The following is a 17,552-nucleotide window of genomic DNA, read 5'->3' on the forward strand; positions in this document are numbered from 1 at the left end:
GGGACAGCAGACAGGAACACAGAAGTTATGTGGGAACATACTTTTCCCATTGCTTTGCATGGGACTTTAAAGAAAAACCCCGACCATGGCAAATGGGGGTGGGTAAGGGTTAAACCACCTATCCTATGTTTGTGGCTGACATATAAGTAACCTGTGTGCCAAGTTTCATGTAAATGTCTTTAGCCGTTTGTACGTGATGCTGGAACATACATACATACATACATACATGCACACACACGTTGAGTTTTATATATATAGATTCCCACTAAATTCCTGTGTTAGGCGTGGGGTTGTTATAGTAATCCTGTGTGCTCCATCAGGCCCTTTTTTTAACATGAGATCGTCTGAACAAAACAAAGGAGACAAAAACAGCTCATTTTAACATGGTGGCATCCCAGCTCACGCTCAGTCCCCTGTAGTGCCCACAAGACCCTTTAATATAACATTGTCCCATTGGTTAACTGTCTATATAAATCAATTTGTATTCATATACAATACAGCAGAGTACACAGAATTTGCATACGTCATTAGAAAACATTTTTATAATATATGAACATTGTGTTATTATAGGAGCTCCAATACCAGTTGTGTGCGCCAAGCGCAGAAGGCGCCAGGCCGATGAGGAGGAGGAGGAGGATGCGGCAGAGGAGGATGCGGCAGAGGAGGAGATGGATGAGGAGGGGCAGCCAGGGCCCTCCCACTCCCCAACCCCAGCTCCTGTTGAGGAGCAAGCTGAGGAGCTTCCCCCCCCCCCCACCCCAACTTCTCAAGCAGACGAGCAGGAGGAAGACAGCGGTCCTGTGAGCCTCGCTCAGGAAGGTAAATATGTGCACAATGATTAATAACATTTCAACAATAAAATGTAGATATAAAAATGGACAACATATAAAGCGCACCTGTCAGATTGTAGAACCATAATATGGTATTTATGCTAGAAGTATACAGGTAGTGCATAATTATTAGGCAAGTTGTATTTTTGAGGATTCATTTTATTATTGAACAACAACCATGTTCTCAATGAACCCCAAAAACTCATTAATATCAAAGCTGAATATTTTTGGAAGTAGTTTTTAGTTTGTTTTTAATGTTAGTTATTTTCGGGGGATATCTGTGTGTGCAGGTGACTACTATTACTGTGCAGAATTATTAGGCAACTTAACAAAAAAATAAATAGATACCCATTTCTTTATCGTACATCACGGGACACAGAGCGGCATATTCATTACTATATGGGTTATATGGAGTACCTTCAGGTGTTGACACTGGCAATCTTCAAACAGGAAATGCCCCTCCCTATATAACCCCCTCCCATAGGAGGAGTACCTCAGTTTTTACGCCAGTGTCTTAGGTGTTAGTCATGGTTTAGCTTGCCTCCGCATCCTTGGGATTAGGTGAGCTAACCGGTTCTGTCCAAAAAAGCCTCAGCGCTAAAGTGGTCAGTAACCGGACCCCAAACCCTTGGGGTATAGCCCATAATGCTTTTCTTTTTAGAGAGCTGGACCCTGGGCCCAGAACTTAGAAACCTTTGGGTGCCTAATGTTTCTGTTGCCAGAGTGCTATATGGGCCCAGGACAGTGGATCCTTCATAGGAACCCAGGGCCTGAAGGTCTAGACATCCCCACCGAGATGGGGGAAGATTGGGCCTCTTGCTTGGCAAAGTCCTGCAGCATGGAGCAGGTAAGTGAGGGGAAAACTTGCGGAACTTGGTTCTTAGCAGGTTTTTTCTGGGGGGTCACAGGGGACATGCCTAAAGTTATGCACTGCATCTGGCAAACTAGTCACATATCATAAAGATAGGATGGCTCTATATGTATTATTCCCCATAAGATGTGACCTCCCTTGTAGTGTTGGAAAAGCATTGAGTGGGGCCTGTGTGATATAAAAGTATATGTGTGTGTCAGAGAGCTGTGCTTACCTGCAAGCCTCCAGGCGATGCTCCATTCAGTCTTCCTCCTCAGAGCCTGCAAAGCAGGCAAAACGCTGACCTCCTCATGGTTCCAGGCTGCAGGCTGCAGTTTGCTGGAGCAGAGAGGTCCCTTCCTCCCAACCCCACCCCCCCCTGTCGGGAGGGGCATTTCCTGTTTGAGATTGCTGGGGGGGAAGGGCGGGTCAGTGGCTTAAGGAAGGGGCGGCCCTTCCTTGTTTGTTCCATATAGCTCATTCAATACTTTGGAACTGGGGAGGAAAGACCAGAACGGCAAGCACGGGGCGCCGAGGACACACAGTGGCCAGAAAGAATATTGCAGTCTTCAGAAAGACTGTTTTCAAGCCTAGGAATAGGCTGTTTCTTTTCCATCTCATAGTTTTTCTTGCAATACTACTCAGGGGGACAGAATGTTTTTTCTTTCCTAGATTTGAAAAAAAAAGATTTTTTTTTTGAAAAAAAAAAAAAAAAGAAAAAAAAAAAAAAAAAAAAGTGTCATCTAGGGGAGAGGAAGCATTTTTTATCCCCCAAACAGGTGTTTGGGCATTTAACTATTTATAAGTCCCAGGTACCAATAAGTAGCAGGTGTACCTCGGTATTGTACCATGGCATCAAAAAACAAGGTACAAGAGGTGGGGATTCCCCCAGAGAGTCTGAGGTCTCGGACAAAGCTATGCCGCTGCTTTCCCCACAGGGAGCCTTGGGGCCATCGGGATCTGGGGCTGGAGCTGACGCGAGTCAGTCCAACCCTAAGATGGTCACGGAGAAGGTATTACTCACCTCTTTAAAAGAGATGCAGAAAAGCATGGGAAAAATGATAGCCGCAGCTATGCGGGGCAGTAAGCGGAATAGATCTCCGTCGCCCGAGCGCGGACCCTCAGAGGAGGAGGTCCTTTCCTCAGGGGAATTGGACGACCTCTTGGACAAGGACCAAGTAGGTTCAGGGATCGAGGATCCGGATACAGAGGAGTCTGGGGCAGTCTCCCTGAGGGAGAGCTGGTGGATTCAAGGATTGTCGGACTTGGTCCATAAGGCATTCAACTTGCCAGTACCAGATCTCCAGGTATCGACGGTTTCAGCTTTGGGCTCACTGAGGGCGCCTCAAAGCAATGCTGTGTTTCCGATCCATCCTCTATTAGAGGGAGTTTTGTTCCAAGATTGGAACAAGCCAGATAAGATCTTCTTACCACCTAAAAGATTCTCTGTCCTATATCCTATGGAAGATAAATTTTCCAAAAGATGGGCTACTCCTGCAGTGGACGCAGCCATCTCATGTGTTAACAAATCGTTAACATGCCCTGTAGAAAACATACAGGTGTTCAAGGATCCAGTTGATAAGCGCTTGGAAGCACTACTTAAGAACTCCTTCACTGCTGCAGGGGCAGTAGTACAGCCAGCTGTGGCCGCGATTGGGGTTGCTCAAGCATTATCGGATCAATTTAAGCAGATGCTTAAACTTATTCCTGCTCAGCAGGCAGAAGAATTTTCGGATGTCCCTAAGGCCATATGTTTTACGGTAGACGCAATCAAGGATTCTATCCAGCAAGCGTCACGTTTATCGTTATCCCTTATCCATATGAGAAGACTCTTATGGTTAAAAAGCTGGGAGGCTGAGCCCCCATGCAAGAAGCTCCTGGTAGGGTTCCCCTTCCATGGAGGACGACTCTTCGGAGAAGACCTAGATAAATACATTCAGACCATTTCAAACGGCAAGAGTACTCTCTTGCCAACTAAGAAGAAGGTTCAGGGGCCTGCGTTTAAACGACAGTATTCCCCTGGGCAGGGGCCCTCTAATACTAAGCAGTATCGACGGCCTCCTGCAAAAGCAAGCTTCGGCTTCAACAGCAGATCACAAGGACAGGCTGTTAGAGGCAAAAGGCAGTGGTTTCGCAAACCAGCAAAACCAGCCCCCAAGCCAACCTTATGAAGGGGCGCCCCCACCCACGAAGGTGGGGGGAAGGCTGCGACTCTTTTCAGAGATTTGGGAAGCCAGCATTCCCGACGAGTGGGTACGGTCTTCCGTGGCCACAGGCTACAAACTAGATTTCCTAAGGTTTCCTCCTCCTCATTTCCAGGAGTCGAGGATTCCAAACGATCCGGAGAAGGGAGCCGCATTAAGATCGGCATTAGATCATCTACTTTCCCAGGAAGTAATAGTAGAGGTACCAGTCCTGGAACAGGGGCTAGGTTTCTACTCCAACCTATTCATCATCCCGAAGTCCAATGGAGATGTCAGGCCAATTTTGGACCTAAAGATGGTAAATACATACCTAAAGATCCGCTCATTTCGGATGGAATCCGTGCGGTCAGCAGCTACCACACTCCAAAAGTACGACTTCATGGCGTCCATAGACATAAAGGATGCCTACCTTCATCTTCCAATTTATCAGCCACATCAAAAATATCTACGCTTCATGGTGGCTTCGCGTCACTTCCAATTTGTGGCGCTTCCCTTCGGGTTGGCTACGGCCCCCCGGGTGTTCACGAAGGTCCTAGCTCCAATCCCAGCCAAACTAAGGATCCAAGGGGTCACGATCCTAGCATACCTGGACGACCTCCTAGTCATAGATCACTCGTCTCCTGGCTTGGAGCGAGCAGTGGCCCTCACGGTCCAATACCTCGAGAGGTTCGGCTGGGTCCTAAATCGAGAAAAGTCAGCTTTCCTGCCCACAAGGCAGTTGGAATATCTCGGCATGAGATTAGACACAGAACAACAAAGAGTGTTTCTACCTCTGAGGAAGGTCAAAGCCATCAAGGAATTAATCCTACTGGTTCTAAGCAAGAAGAAACCGACTATTCGCCTATGTATGAGGTTACTAGGCAAGATGGTGGCCACATTCGAGGCGGTACCATACGCCCAGAGCCACACTCGCATCCTGCAGGCAGCCATCCTGTCAGCATGGAGCAGAAGGCCACAGGCCTTGGATATCCCATTGCCGCTCTCATCAAGAGTCCGACAAAGTCTGTGTTGGTGGTTAGACCCTCAGAATCTACTGAAGGGGAAGTCTTTCAGCCCAGTGGCTTGGAAGATAGTGACCACAGACGCCAGCCTGACGGGCTGGGGAGCAATTTTGGATGGTTGCACTCGCCAAAGTACTTGGGCAACGCCAGAGAAGCAGTTGCCCATCAACATCTTGGAGCTCAGAGCTGCTCGACTAGCCCTCAGGGCTTGGACGTCAAAATTGCAGGGGTTCCCGGTGAGAATTCAATCAGACAAGGCCACGGCCGTGGCATACATAAATCACCAAGGGGGAACCAGGAGTCAAGCCGCTCAGAGAGAGGTGAGCTTGATTCTCCTATGGGCAGAGGCTCATGTGCCCTGCATATCGGCAATATTCATTCCAGGAGTGGACAACTTTCAGGCGGACTTCTTAAGCCGCCAGACTCTATTGCCGGGGGAATGGTCTCTGCATCCACAAACCTTTCAAGCACTCTGCCAAAGATGGGGAGTGCCGGACGTGGATATCATGGCATCGAGACTCAACAAAAAGCTAGACAGGTTCATGTCCCGCTCAAGGGATCCGATGGCCTGCGGAACCGATGCGTTGGTTTGCCCTTGGCATCAGTTCAAACTTCTTTATGCGTTTCCCCCGCTCCAGTTACTACCCCGCCTGCTGCGCAGGATCCGGGTGGAGCACATACCAGTCATCCTGGTAGCTCCAGCATGGCCCAGAAGGGCATGGTACTCACTAATCTTAAGGATGGTAGTGGGAGACCCTTGGACTCTTCCTCTACGGCCAGACCTGCTATCGCAAGGTCCGATCCTCCACCCTGCCTTACGGCATCTAAATTTGACGGCCTGGAAGCTGAATCCCTGATTCTCAGGGGTAGAGGTCTGTCTCAGAAAGTAATCTCTACCCTAATCAGAGCCAGGAAACCGGTCTCTAGGGTGATTTATTACAGGGTCTGGAAGGCCTATGTAGGCTGGTGTGAGTCCAAGCGATGGCTTTCTCGCAAATTCACCATTGATAGAGTTTTAAGTTTTCTCCAGCTAGGAGTGGATAAAGGATTGGCATTAAGCACAATCAAAGGACAGATTTCTGCTCTGTCAGTGTGGTTTCAGCGGCCGCTGGCCACCCACTCGCTGGTTAAGACCTTCCTTCAAGGGGTCTTACGTATTAAACCTCCAGTTAAATCCCCGCTTTGCCCGTGGGATTTAAACCTTGTTCTGTCAAGTTTACAGAAACAACCGTTTGAGCCGTTGGCTGAAATTCCTTTGGTTTTACTGACAAGGAAGTTAGTATTTTTGGTCGCCATAGTTTCCGCAAGAAGAGTATCGGAAATGGCGGCCTTATCCTGTAAGGAACCATATCTTATTTTTCACAAGGACAGGGTCGTTCTCCGCCCTCATCCTTCCTTCCTACCGAAGGTTGTATCCAGTTTTCATTTGAACCAGGATTTGGTATTACCATCCTTCTTCCCTAAACCTACTTCCAGAAAGGAAGGGTTGCTGCATACCTTGGATATCGTCAGGGCCATGAAGGCCTATCTTAAAGCTACAAAGAAGATCCGGAAAACAGATGTGCTGTTCATATTACCGGATGGGCCCAAGAAGGGGCAGGCAGCTGCAAAGTCCACCATTTCTAGGTGGATTAAGCAATTAATCACTCAGGCCTACGGCTTGAAAGGGTTGCCTCCTCCAGTATCATTAAAGGCTCATTCTACTAGGGCCATGGGCGCCTCCTGGGCAGCACACCACCAGATCTCTATGGCTCAAGTTTGCAAGGCGGCAACCTGGTCTTCTGTCCACACGTTTACAAAATTCTACCAGTTGGACGTAAGAAGGAGGTCTGATACAGCCTTTGGGCAGGCAGTGCTGCAGGCTGCAGTTTGAGACCCTCGGATTCCGGGGGCTCCTCTTTTTTGAGTTAAATTTAAAATTTAAGATTATTTTTCTCAACTAAGTTGGATTTATTATGATTTGAGTATTTCTCTAAATTAAATCCTTTTGTCTTGGAGATGTTCTCCCTCCCCTCATTGTGAGCATTGCTTTGGGACATCCCATATAGTAATGAATATGCCGCTCTGTGTCCCGTGATGTACGATAAAGAAAAAGGGATTTTTAATACAGCTTACCTGTAAAATCCTTTTCTTGGAGTACATCACGGGACACAGAGCTCCCACCCCTCTTTTTTGGGGACCATTTTGGGAGGCATACTGCTTGCTACAAAACTGAGGTACTCCTCCTATGGGAGGGGGTTATATAGGGAGGGGCATTTCCTGTTTGAAGATTGCCAGTGTCAACACCTGAAGGTACTCCATATAACCCATATAGTAATGAATATGCCGCTCTGTGTCCCGTGATGTACTCCAAGAAAAGGATTTTACAGGTAAGCTGTATTAAAAATCCCTTTTTCAATGATTTATTTTTAACAGTGAAACCAATATAACATCTCAACATTCACAAATACACATTTCTGACATTTAAAAACAAAACAAAAACAAATCAGTGACCAATATAGCCACCTTTCTTTGCAAGCACACTTAAAAGCCTGACATCCATGGATTCTGTCAGTGTTTTGATCTGTTCACCATCAACATTGCGTGCAGCAGCAACCACAGCCTCCCAGACACTGTTCAGAGAGGTGTACTGTTTTCCCTCCTTGTAAATCCCACATTTGATGATGGACCACAGGTTCTCAATGGGGTTCAGATCAGGTGAACAAGGAGGCCATGTCATTACTTTTTTTTATTTAATACCCTTTCTTGCCAGCCACGCTGTGGAGTACTTTGACACGTGTGATGGAGCATTGTCCTGCATGAAAATCATGTTTTTCTTGAAGGATGGTGACTTCTTCCTGTACCACTGCTTGAAGAAGGTCTCTTCCATAATCTGGCAGTAGGACTGGGAGTTGAGCTTGACTCCATCCTCAATCCGAAAAGGCCCCACAAGCTCATCTTTGATGATACCAGCCCAAACCAGTACTCCACCACCACCTTGCTGGCGTCTGAGTCGGACTGGAGCTCCCTGCCCTTTACCAATCCAGCCACGGGCTCTTCCATCTGGCCCATCAAGACTCACTCTCATTTCAGCAGTCCATAAAACCTTAGAAAAATCTTTCTTGAGATATTTATTGGCACAGTCTTGACGTTGCAGCTTGTGTGTCTTGTTCAGTGGTCGTCGTCTTTCAGCCTTTCTTACCTTGGCCATGTCTCTGGGTATTGCACACCTTGTGCTTTTGGGCACCCCAGTGATGTTGCAGCTCTGAAATATGGCCAATCTGGTGGCAAGTGGCATCTTGGCAGCTGCACGCTTAACTTTTCTCTGTTCATGGGCAGTTATTTTGCACCTTTGTTTTTCCACACGCTTCTTTTGTTTGATGATCACGCTTCAGAAGCTTTGCAATTTTAAGAGTGCTGCATCCCTCTGCTAGATATCTCTCTATTTTGGACTTTTCAGAGTCTGTCAAGTCCTTCTTTTGGCCCATTTTGCCAAAGAAAAGGAAATTGACTAATAATTATGCACACCTGATATAGAGTGTTGATGTCATTAGACCACACACCTTCTCATTACAGAGATGTACATTACCTAATATGCCTAATCGGTAGTAGGCTTTCGAGCCTATACAGCTTGGAGTAAGACAACATGCATAAAGAGGATGATGTGGTCCAAATACTCATTTGCCTAATAATTCTGCACTCCCGGGATGTGTTAGACACATAACAAGTGTATACACATGATAATGATTGATTAATAAGCAAAAAAAATATTTTATTTATTTGGTAACGTTCTTTGAAATCCAAATGTTTTTTTATTATATCCTAACAGCATCAAGAGAGATGATAAGGCAGAACAGACTCATCAAAAAAACCCACCAGAGGATCCTGCAAAACCAACGCAAGATCCGCTACCTGACGCAACAAAATGCTCTGCTAGAGCAGCAGCAATCCGAAAATATTGCGGAAATGGAACGGATTCAGAAACGCATTCAGAGTTATATCTGAATTTATTTTTTTATTAAAAAATCTTATTTTTTGGAAATGTTTCATTTCTTTTTGAGATAGATTTGTAGGTTTTTCAACACATCTAACTTCACATCAAACAAATCAACATCAACACATTTAACTTCATAATAAGCAAAAACATTTTATACTATTATTTTATTTAACAGTAACCTAGGACAAACTAAAGCACACGACACGACGAACACAAAATAAACTGTTGAAAAATGAACATAACAAAAGCAACAATATATATATATATACAAAGAGAGAGAGAGGGAGAGCAAGAAAGAGAGAGAGAATGCAGATGAGCTCTTGCAGACAGCCCAATGGTTGCAGTATAAATGCCGCAAAACAGGGTTTAACATAAGGTTCATTGTTATAGTTACACTTGCTGTTTAGATCCAGTCTGGTAGCTTGTAGCGGAGGCTGTTGGTGGATCCGCTGTGCCAGAGAGGTCATGAAGCTTTACTCAGCATGGAGGCAGCAGCAGTAGTATTAAAATATAATATAACTAGACAATGCATTTCCTGAGGAAAATGCGAATGGGAATGCTGAATAGCTTAATTGCTGAGCCCCTTGCCAAAGACATTCACCATAACCACTACAATATCTTTAGGACACACAGCTTCTTTCTCTATCTGCAAAGTATAGAGTATGCTGACTTCCTGGTCGCCCCTCCCCCCTCAATAGGTTTCCCCTCCCCCCCAGGTCAGTGAGGAGGAATATTGCACTGAGGTCAGGAAAGTTATTTATGGAAAGAAATAACATTACAAACGCTTTTAATTCACAGATCTAATACATGATTTAAGCCTCCAAACAAAGCTTAATAAATCCTCAACCGTACATGCGATCGATACAACGACTACACCGTTTGAAATACACGGCCCTTGTAAACGCATCGATATGAAATTTATGTTGATAAACTTAAAAATGTGGCCATGTCTGCGATTTAGAAAAGAGCGTCTTTGTGAGTTCTGCAGCAACATTTTTTAGATAATTTAACATGAGAGTCTATGAGACATAATTTCTGGCTGTTGCTCCAATAACTAAAACTAAAATACGTATCGCAGAATTGATCACAATGCCAGAAACCAGACAAGCATAGCTACGTTTTGATATAAAAATTGTGTATGAAAAGTAGATCTTGTGGGCGTGAGAGCAATTTGTTTCCCCTTTTTCTAAAGATATTTTTAATTACAAAGATCTCCAATGTTAAGGTCACATGACAGACTATAAATCCCCTCCATAGGATTACATTATAACCGATTGCATTTTTGTGAAAAATTCGCCAAACGTAAATTGCGTTTTCACCAAAAAATTGTAAACGATAACGATCTGAAAAGTCATAGCCGGATAGCTAAATATTTTGTGACCGCTTTAAAGTTTGTTTAGTGTCTGTAAGTGAAAGTATGAAGTAGCTGAAACTTTTGGCAGGGCATGTGAATTCAAAGGGGAAAAGGATGTTCTCATTGACTTCAATGTTAAAAAAAAGGGTCTAAAAGCTTAAAATTTATAAAAGTGTAAATAGTCGAAAAAAACTTGAAGAAGTCCCATCATTAGCTGAACGAGACGAACATTTTTACAGTTGAATGGTCTCAATAGCTGAAAGTATGCCGAAGTTACGCAGAACCAAAAAACGTAAGGAATAATAAGATTACTAAATTTACGGATATCAATACTGGAAATGTTTATTAAAGCATTCACACTAATTAAGATTAATACATTTACGGGTATCCATACTGGGAATGCTTATTAAAGCATTCCCACTAAGTAGCACACAGGCAGGATTTACAAGCAGTAGTGGTAATAGTACTAGATAGCATAAAACACTTGGGGAATACTTTACAGCATCAGTAGTGGTCATAGTAGTCAATAGTTTACCAAAAAATTGGGACACAGGTGTCTTGACAGAGCTGTAATAGTAGTAGTAGACATTGACAATACAGTGTCAAATCACTCGGGCAAGAGGTGCCATGATGAACAGCAGCAGCAGCATCAGTAGTGGTAATAGTAGTATAGAGTGGCAAATAACTAGTGACATAGGTGTCTTGATTGAGCAGTAGTAGTAGTAGTAGACATTGACAATACAGAGTCATATCACTTGGGCAGGAGGTGCCATGATGAACAGCAGTGGTAATAGGAGTATATAGAGTGTGAATTAACTGCTGACATAGGTGTATTGACTGAGCAGCAGAAGCAGCAGTAGTAGTATTAGCAGTAGTAGTTGATACAGAGTCATATCACTTGGGCAGGAGGTGCCATGATGAACAGCAGTGTTAATAAGAGTATATAGAGTGTGAAATAACTGCTGACATAGGTGTCTTGACTGGGCAGCAGAAGCAGCAGTAGTAGTATTAGCAGTAGTAGTTGATACAGAGTCATATCACTTGGGCAGGAGGTGCCATGATGAACAGCAGTGGTAATAAGAGTATACAGAGTGTGAAATAACTGCTGACATAGGTGTCTTGACTGAGCAGCAGCAGTAGTAGTATTAACAGTAGTAGTTGATACAGAGTCATATCACTTGGGCAGGAGGTGCCATGATGAACAGCAGTGTTAATAAGAGTATATAGAGTGTGAAATAACTGCTGACATAGGTGTCTTGACTGGGCAGCAGAAGCAGTAGTAGTAGTATTAGCAGTAGTAGTTGATACAGAGTCATATCACTTGGGCAGGAGGTGCCATGATAAACAGCAGTGTTAATAAGAGTATATAGAGTGTGAAATAACTGCTGACATAGGTGTCTTGACTGGGCAGCAGAAGCAGCAGTAGTAGTATTAGCAGTAGTAGTTGATACAGAGTCATATCACTTGGGCAGGAGGTGCCATGATGAACAGCAGTGGTAATAAGAGTATACAGAGTGTGAAATAACTGCTGACATAGGTGTCTTGACTGAGCAGCAGCAGTAGTAGTAGTAGTATTAGCAGTAGTAGTTGATACAGAGTCATATCACTTGGGCAGGAGGTGCCATGATGAACAGCAGTGTTAATAAGAGTATATAGAGTGTGAAATAACTGCTGACATAGGTGTCTTGACTGGGCAGCAGAAGCAGCAGTAGTAGTATTAGCAGTAGTAGTTGATACAGAGTCATATCACTTGGGCAGGAGGTGCCATGATGAACAGCAGTGGTAATAAGAGTATACAGAGTGTGAAATAACTGCTGACATAGGTGTCTTGACTGAGCAGCAGCAGTAGTAGTATTAACAGTAGTAGTTGATACAGAGTCATATCACTTGGGCAGGAGGTGCCATGATGAACAGCAGTGTTAATAAGAGTATATAGAGTGTGAAATAACTGCTGACATAGGTGTCTTGACTGGGCAGCAGAAGCAGCAGTAGTAGTATTAGCAGTAGTAGTTGATACAGAGTCATATCACTTGGGCAGGAGGTGCCATGATAAACAGCAGTGTTAATAAGAGTATATAGAGTGTGAAATAACTGCTGACATAGGTGTCTTGACTGGGCAGCAGAAGCAGCAGTAGTAGTATTAGCAGTAGTAGTTGATACAGAGTCATATCACTTGGGCAGGAGGTGCCATGATGAACAGCAGTGGTAATAAGAGTATACAGAGTGTGAAATAACTGCTGACATAGGTGTCTTGACTGAGCAGCAGCAGTAGTAGTATTAACAGTAGTAGTTGATACAGAGTCATATCACTTGGGCAGGAGGTGCCATGATGAACAGCAGTGTTAATAAGAGTATATAGGGTGTGAAATAACTGCTGACATAGGTGTCTTGACTGGGCAGCAGAAGCAGCAGTAGTAGTATTAACAGTAGTAGTTGATACAGAGTCATATCACTTGGGCAGGAGGTGCCATGATGAACAGCAGTGTTAATAAGAGTATATAGAGTGTGAAATAACTGCTGACATAGGTGTCTTGACTGGGCAGCAGAAGCAGCAGTAGTAGTATTAGCAGTAGTAGTTGATACAGAGTCATATCACTTGGGCAGGAGGTGCCATGATGAACAGCAGTGTTAATAAGAGTATATAGGGTGTGAAATAACTGCTGACATAGGTGTCTTGACTGATCCAGAGGAGTCATGGGAGAAAATCATGTGGTCAGATGAGACCATAATATAACTTTTTGATCATAATTTCACTAACCATGTTCGGAGGAAGAATAATGATGAGTACCATGCCAAGAACGCCATCCCTAATGTGAAGCATGGGGGTGGTAGCATCATGCTTTGGTGGTGTTTTTCTGCACATGGGACAGGGTGACTGCACTGTATTAAGGAGAGGATGACCGTGGCCATGTATTGCGAGATTTTGGGCAACAACCTCCTTCCCTGAGTTAGAGCTTTGAAGATGGGTCGAGGCTGGGTCTTCCAACATGACAATGACCCAAAGCACACAGCCAGGATAACCAAGGATTGACTCTGTAAGGAGCATATCAAGGTTCTGGCGTGGCCTAGCCAGTCTCCAGACCTAAACCCAATAGAGAATCTTTGGAGGGAGCTCAAACTCCGTGTTTCTCAGCGAGAGCCCAGAAACCTGACTGATGTAGAGAAGATCTGTGTGGAGGAGTGGGCCAAAATCCCTCCTCCAGTGTGTGCAAAGCTGGTGTAAAACTACAAGAAAGGTTTGACCGCTGTAATTGCAAAGAAAGCCTACTGTACCAAATATTAACATTGATTTTCTCAGATGTTAAAATAGTTACATTCAGCACTGTAAATACATCAGGTCCGGGGCTCCATCAGGGAATGCATGACAAGGGACCCTTCAGCGCCCTGAACCGACGACGGGTGCCAGAAAGTCACCGCCGATCCAGGACTCATTCATCTTTATGAATGTGAGTCTGTCCACGGAGTCTGTGGACAGACGGGTCCTCTTGTCCATGACCACCCCACCTGCCGCGCTGAATGTCCGCTCAGATAGTACGCTGGAGGGGGGGCAAGACAATAACTCCAGCGCATACTGAGCGAGCTCGCGGCAGGTGTCCAATCTGGCAACCCAGTACTCCATGGGGTCGTCGGTGCTCATACTGTCAGAAGCACCGACGGACGCCATGTAGTCTGCCACCATGTGGGCCAGCCGCTGGTGGTGACTGCTGCTGCTGCTGGTGCTGGTACTGGGTCGCTCGGTTTGGAAGAACATCCTCATCTCATCCATTAGGTCCCCTGCTCGGCTGCTGCTGGGTGCAGCCACCTGCTGGGTGAGATGAGGGGGGACAACTGGAGGCCGGGGAGTTGCCTGCTCCAACCGGCTGACAATGGCTGCCTGCAGTTCCTCCATCCGGTGCTGCCTCCGGCTGGCTGGGATGAACTGCTCCAGTTTCCCCTTGCACCTGGGATCCAAAAGGGTGGCCATCCAGAAATCATCCCTCGCCTTGATGGTCTTAACCCGGGGGTCCCTCCTGAGGCATCTCAGCATGTGGGCAGCCATGGGGAAGAGCACAGCCCGCTGTGACTCCTCACTGCTGGCCAGGTGAATGAGGTCCGACTCTTCATCCCTGAGGCGCTGCTGGTCACGCTCAGAGATGCCCAACCCCCGGACTATCGGTGCCCCCAACACCGGCTCTCCCTCCTGACCAGGCCCTGACTCCGGGACGACACCAGCAACCACCTCCTCCTCATCATCATCATCCTCCTCCTCCTCCTCGTCCTGGCCCTGGTCTCGGTGGAGCATTGCTGACTCCTCCTGCTCCACCAAGGCACTCTCCCCAGCTTCGAGCAGGCGATCTAGTGTCCTCTCCAGCATGAACACTATTGGCAGCACGCTATTGAGGCCGACGTGCTCACTGCTGACCATCTTGGTCGCCTGCTCGAAGGAAGACAACACTTGGCAGACCTGCTTTATCTGCCCCCACTCCGCACAGGCGATGAAAGGGAGTTGTGGTGAAGCCCTCTCAGTGCGTAGTTCCATCAGGTACTCCCTCACCGCCCTTTGCTGCTCCCACAACCTCTTCAGCATGTGGAGGGTGGAGTTCCACCGCGTCACACTGTCCACAATCAGCCTGTGAAGGGGCAGACTGTACTTCCGCTGCAACTCGGACAGGGACGCGGTAGCGGTTGGGGAGCGCCTGAAGTGGCTGTCAATCCTACGCGCCTTTGCCACAATGTCACTCAACCCGGGATAAGTGCGCAGGAACTTCTGCACCACCAGGTTGAGGACATGTGCCAGACAGGGCACGTGGGTCAGACTGCCAGCACTGAGGGCGGCGAGTAGGTTGCTGCCGTTATCGCAGACAACCATACCTGCCTGGAGCCTTCGGGGTGTCAGCCACTTCTGGACCTGAGCCTGAAGTGCTTTCAGCACTTCTTCTCCAGTGTGTCTCCGGTCCCCTAAACTAACAAGCTGGAGCACGGCCTGACAGCGCACGTGCCCCACACTTGAGTAGCTACGGGGGCGCTTGCTGGGAGGCTCAGCAGCTGCGGAGACAGTGGCTTGAGGGAGACCAGCAGTTCTCCCCTGGACACCCCGGGGCGGCACCACAAGATCGGTTGCCGCCGATCCCTCACCGACGCCTCGGAGGGAAACCCAATGGGCCGTGAAGCTGATGTAGCGCCCCTGCCCATGCCTGCTGGTCCAGCCATCCATTGTCAGATGAACCCTGTCGCTGAAAGCGTGATCCAGCGACAGGGTTACATTCTGCACAATGTGCTGGTGTAGGGCAGGGACACCAGTCCTGGCAAAGAAATGGCGGCTGGGGACACGCCATTGGGGTTGGGCCTGCTCCAACATCTGCCTGAAGGGGTTGCTGTCAACTATGTTGAAGGGCAGCAGATGTTGGGCAATAACCCTTGCCAGGAGCCCATTGAGGGAACGCACACGTCGGTCTCCAGGGGGGAAGGGAGTGGTGCGGTCAAAGGCGTCTGAAATTGACGCCTGGGCGCCAGACGGCAGTGCGGGACACAGACGCGGAGGGTGCTGTGGAAGTAGAGGTCTGGCTGCCGGTACCAGTACCTCTACTAGAGGGAGCGGGGGGGCATGACCTGCTGGAAAGAGATGAAGATGTGGCAGGGGCTGCTGTACCCTGCTCACTTGTGGTGGTGGCGCTGCTACCACCACCACGCTTCATCTCGTCAAACACCGCCCAGTGGTTTATCCTCAGGTGCTGGTTCAGGGCTGTGGTACCCACCCGAGCCAAACACTTCCCTCTCTTCACCCTCACTTTACAAATCCAGCAGATGGCCACGGTAGGGTTGTCTGCCACCAGGGTAAAGTAGTTCCAGACAGGTGACTTCAGCACCGCCCTCCTGTCAGATGGGGTGACGCTTACTTGCACCTGCTGGGACTCGGTGCGCACAGGTGGAGCTGCCTGCTGCTGCTGCTGCTGCTGCTGCTCCTCCTGACACCTCCTGCTGCCATCACCAGTGGAGACCCTGACGATGGTCTCCCTGGTGGTGACCTGGCGCACCGTTTCACCAGGGTGCCTACCTTCCCCGTCGTCACTGACGTAGTGAGCCGACGCGTCAGATGGCAACCATGATGGGTCACCCTCTTCGCCCCCAGAGATGTCAGACCAAGGGCTGAGATGTGTTGGTCTGAGGGAACCAACTGACATGGAGCCTCTAGCCTGGCTCCGCTGTCCCCTCACCCACGCCTGGGTCTGACTAGGTGCTGCTGTTTCCTGCACCAAAACAGCAGCACCAGTTTGAAGAGATGTCTCTGGGATACTGCCAGCAGGTATCCTATCCTCCTCATCCATCCCTTCAAAAAGGTCCTGACCATCAGGACAGAGCTGAAGGTCTGCCTGATGCATGGCCTCCCCCAAGATATCCCTCTCACTGTCGCTGTCGAACAGTAAGATGCTGGACTCTTGGGGGCTGGGGGGGGGTACTACAGGCACCGGTGTAATGGTGGTACTACTGTGAGTCGGGACCGACGACTCAGTGGCACTGCTGTGCCCCATGTAGTCCACCACTACTTCAGCCTGTGATGGCAATATCGGGCGGCTGCCCGTTGGGAAGAACTCCCGGATCAGGCGGACTCCCCTTGCACCCGATCCTCTACCACTAGTAGGGGCACGAGAGGTACCCCGTGCTGGCAGCGACCCAGCACTGGGAGTAACTCCCCTACCCCTGCTGCCACGGCCACGGATGCCGCTCATAATTGCTGATATGTGTGTGGGGGGGGTAAACTTTATTGGAGGGGGGAAATGTGAGGAAAATGTGTTTTTGTGTTTTTTTTACAAGACAGGCACGCAGACAAAGACGTACACAGACAGCTACTAAACTATAAGAAAACACCAAAGACAAGGACTACAAAATTAAAGAAAAAAAAAAAAGCACTAAACAAACAATAACTTTTTTTTTTTTTTTTTTTTAAACACAAAACACAGACACTAAACACACACTAAGCTAAGCTAGATGAAATAAATGTACACTAACAGTGTGTACACTTACTACACAAAATTTAACTAAACTGAACACAAAACTTAGCTTTTAGAAAAGCTCTTTAGGAAAAACTAAGCAAAATGTGCACTGAAATGACTAGCAAATATCACTGAACAGCGAAGCTGCAAGATCAAACAGTAACACAAGATGAACAAAACTTAGCTTTGAAAAAAGCTCTTTTAGAAAGCTCAGCAAAATGTGCACTGAAATCACTAGCAAATATCACTGAACAGCAAAGATGCAAGATCAAACAGTAACACAAGATGAACAAAACAGCACAAAACAGCACAAAACGTAGCTTTGAAAAAAGCTCTTGGGTCTATTGCTTTGAAAAAAGCAGTTGA

The 17,552-nt window shown here is 47.0% G+C and overlaps 1 protein-coding gene across 1 annotated transcript in view; it reads left to right on the top strand.

Moving 5' to 3' along the window:
- LOC120946695 (alpha-2-macroglobulin-like protein 1) overlaps positions 1-17,552 on the top strand; it is a 171,444-nt gene that overhangs the window by 68,439 nt on the left and 85,453 nt on the right. The window lies entirely within an intron of this gene.

This window comes from Rana temporaria, chromosome 8 (assembly GCF_905171775.1).
Source record: "Rana temporaria chromosome 8, aRanTem1.1, whole genome shotgun sequence".
NCBI classification, from domain to species: domain Eukaryota; kingdom Metazoa; phylum Chordata; class Amphibia; order Anura; family Ranidae; genus Rana; species Rana temporaria.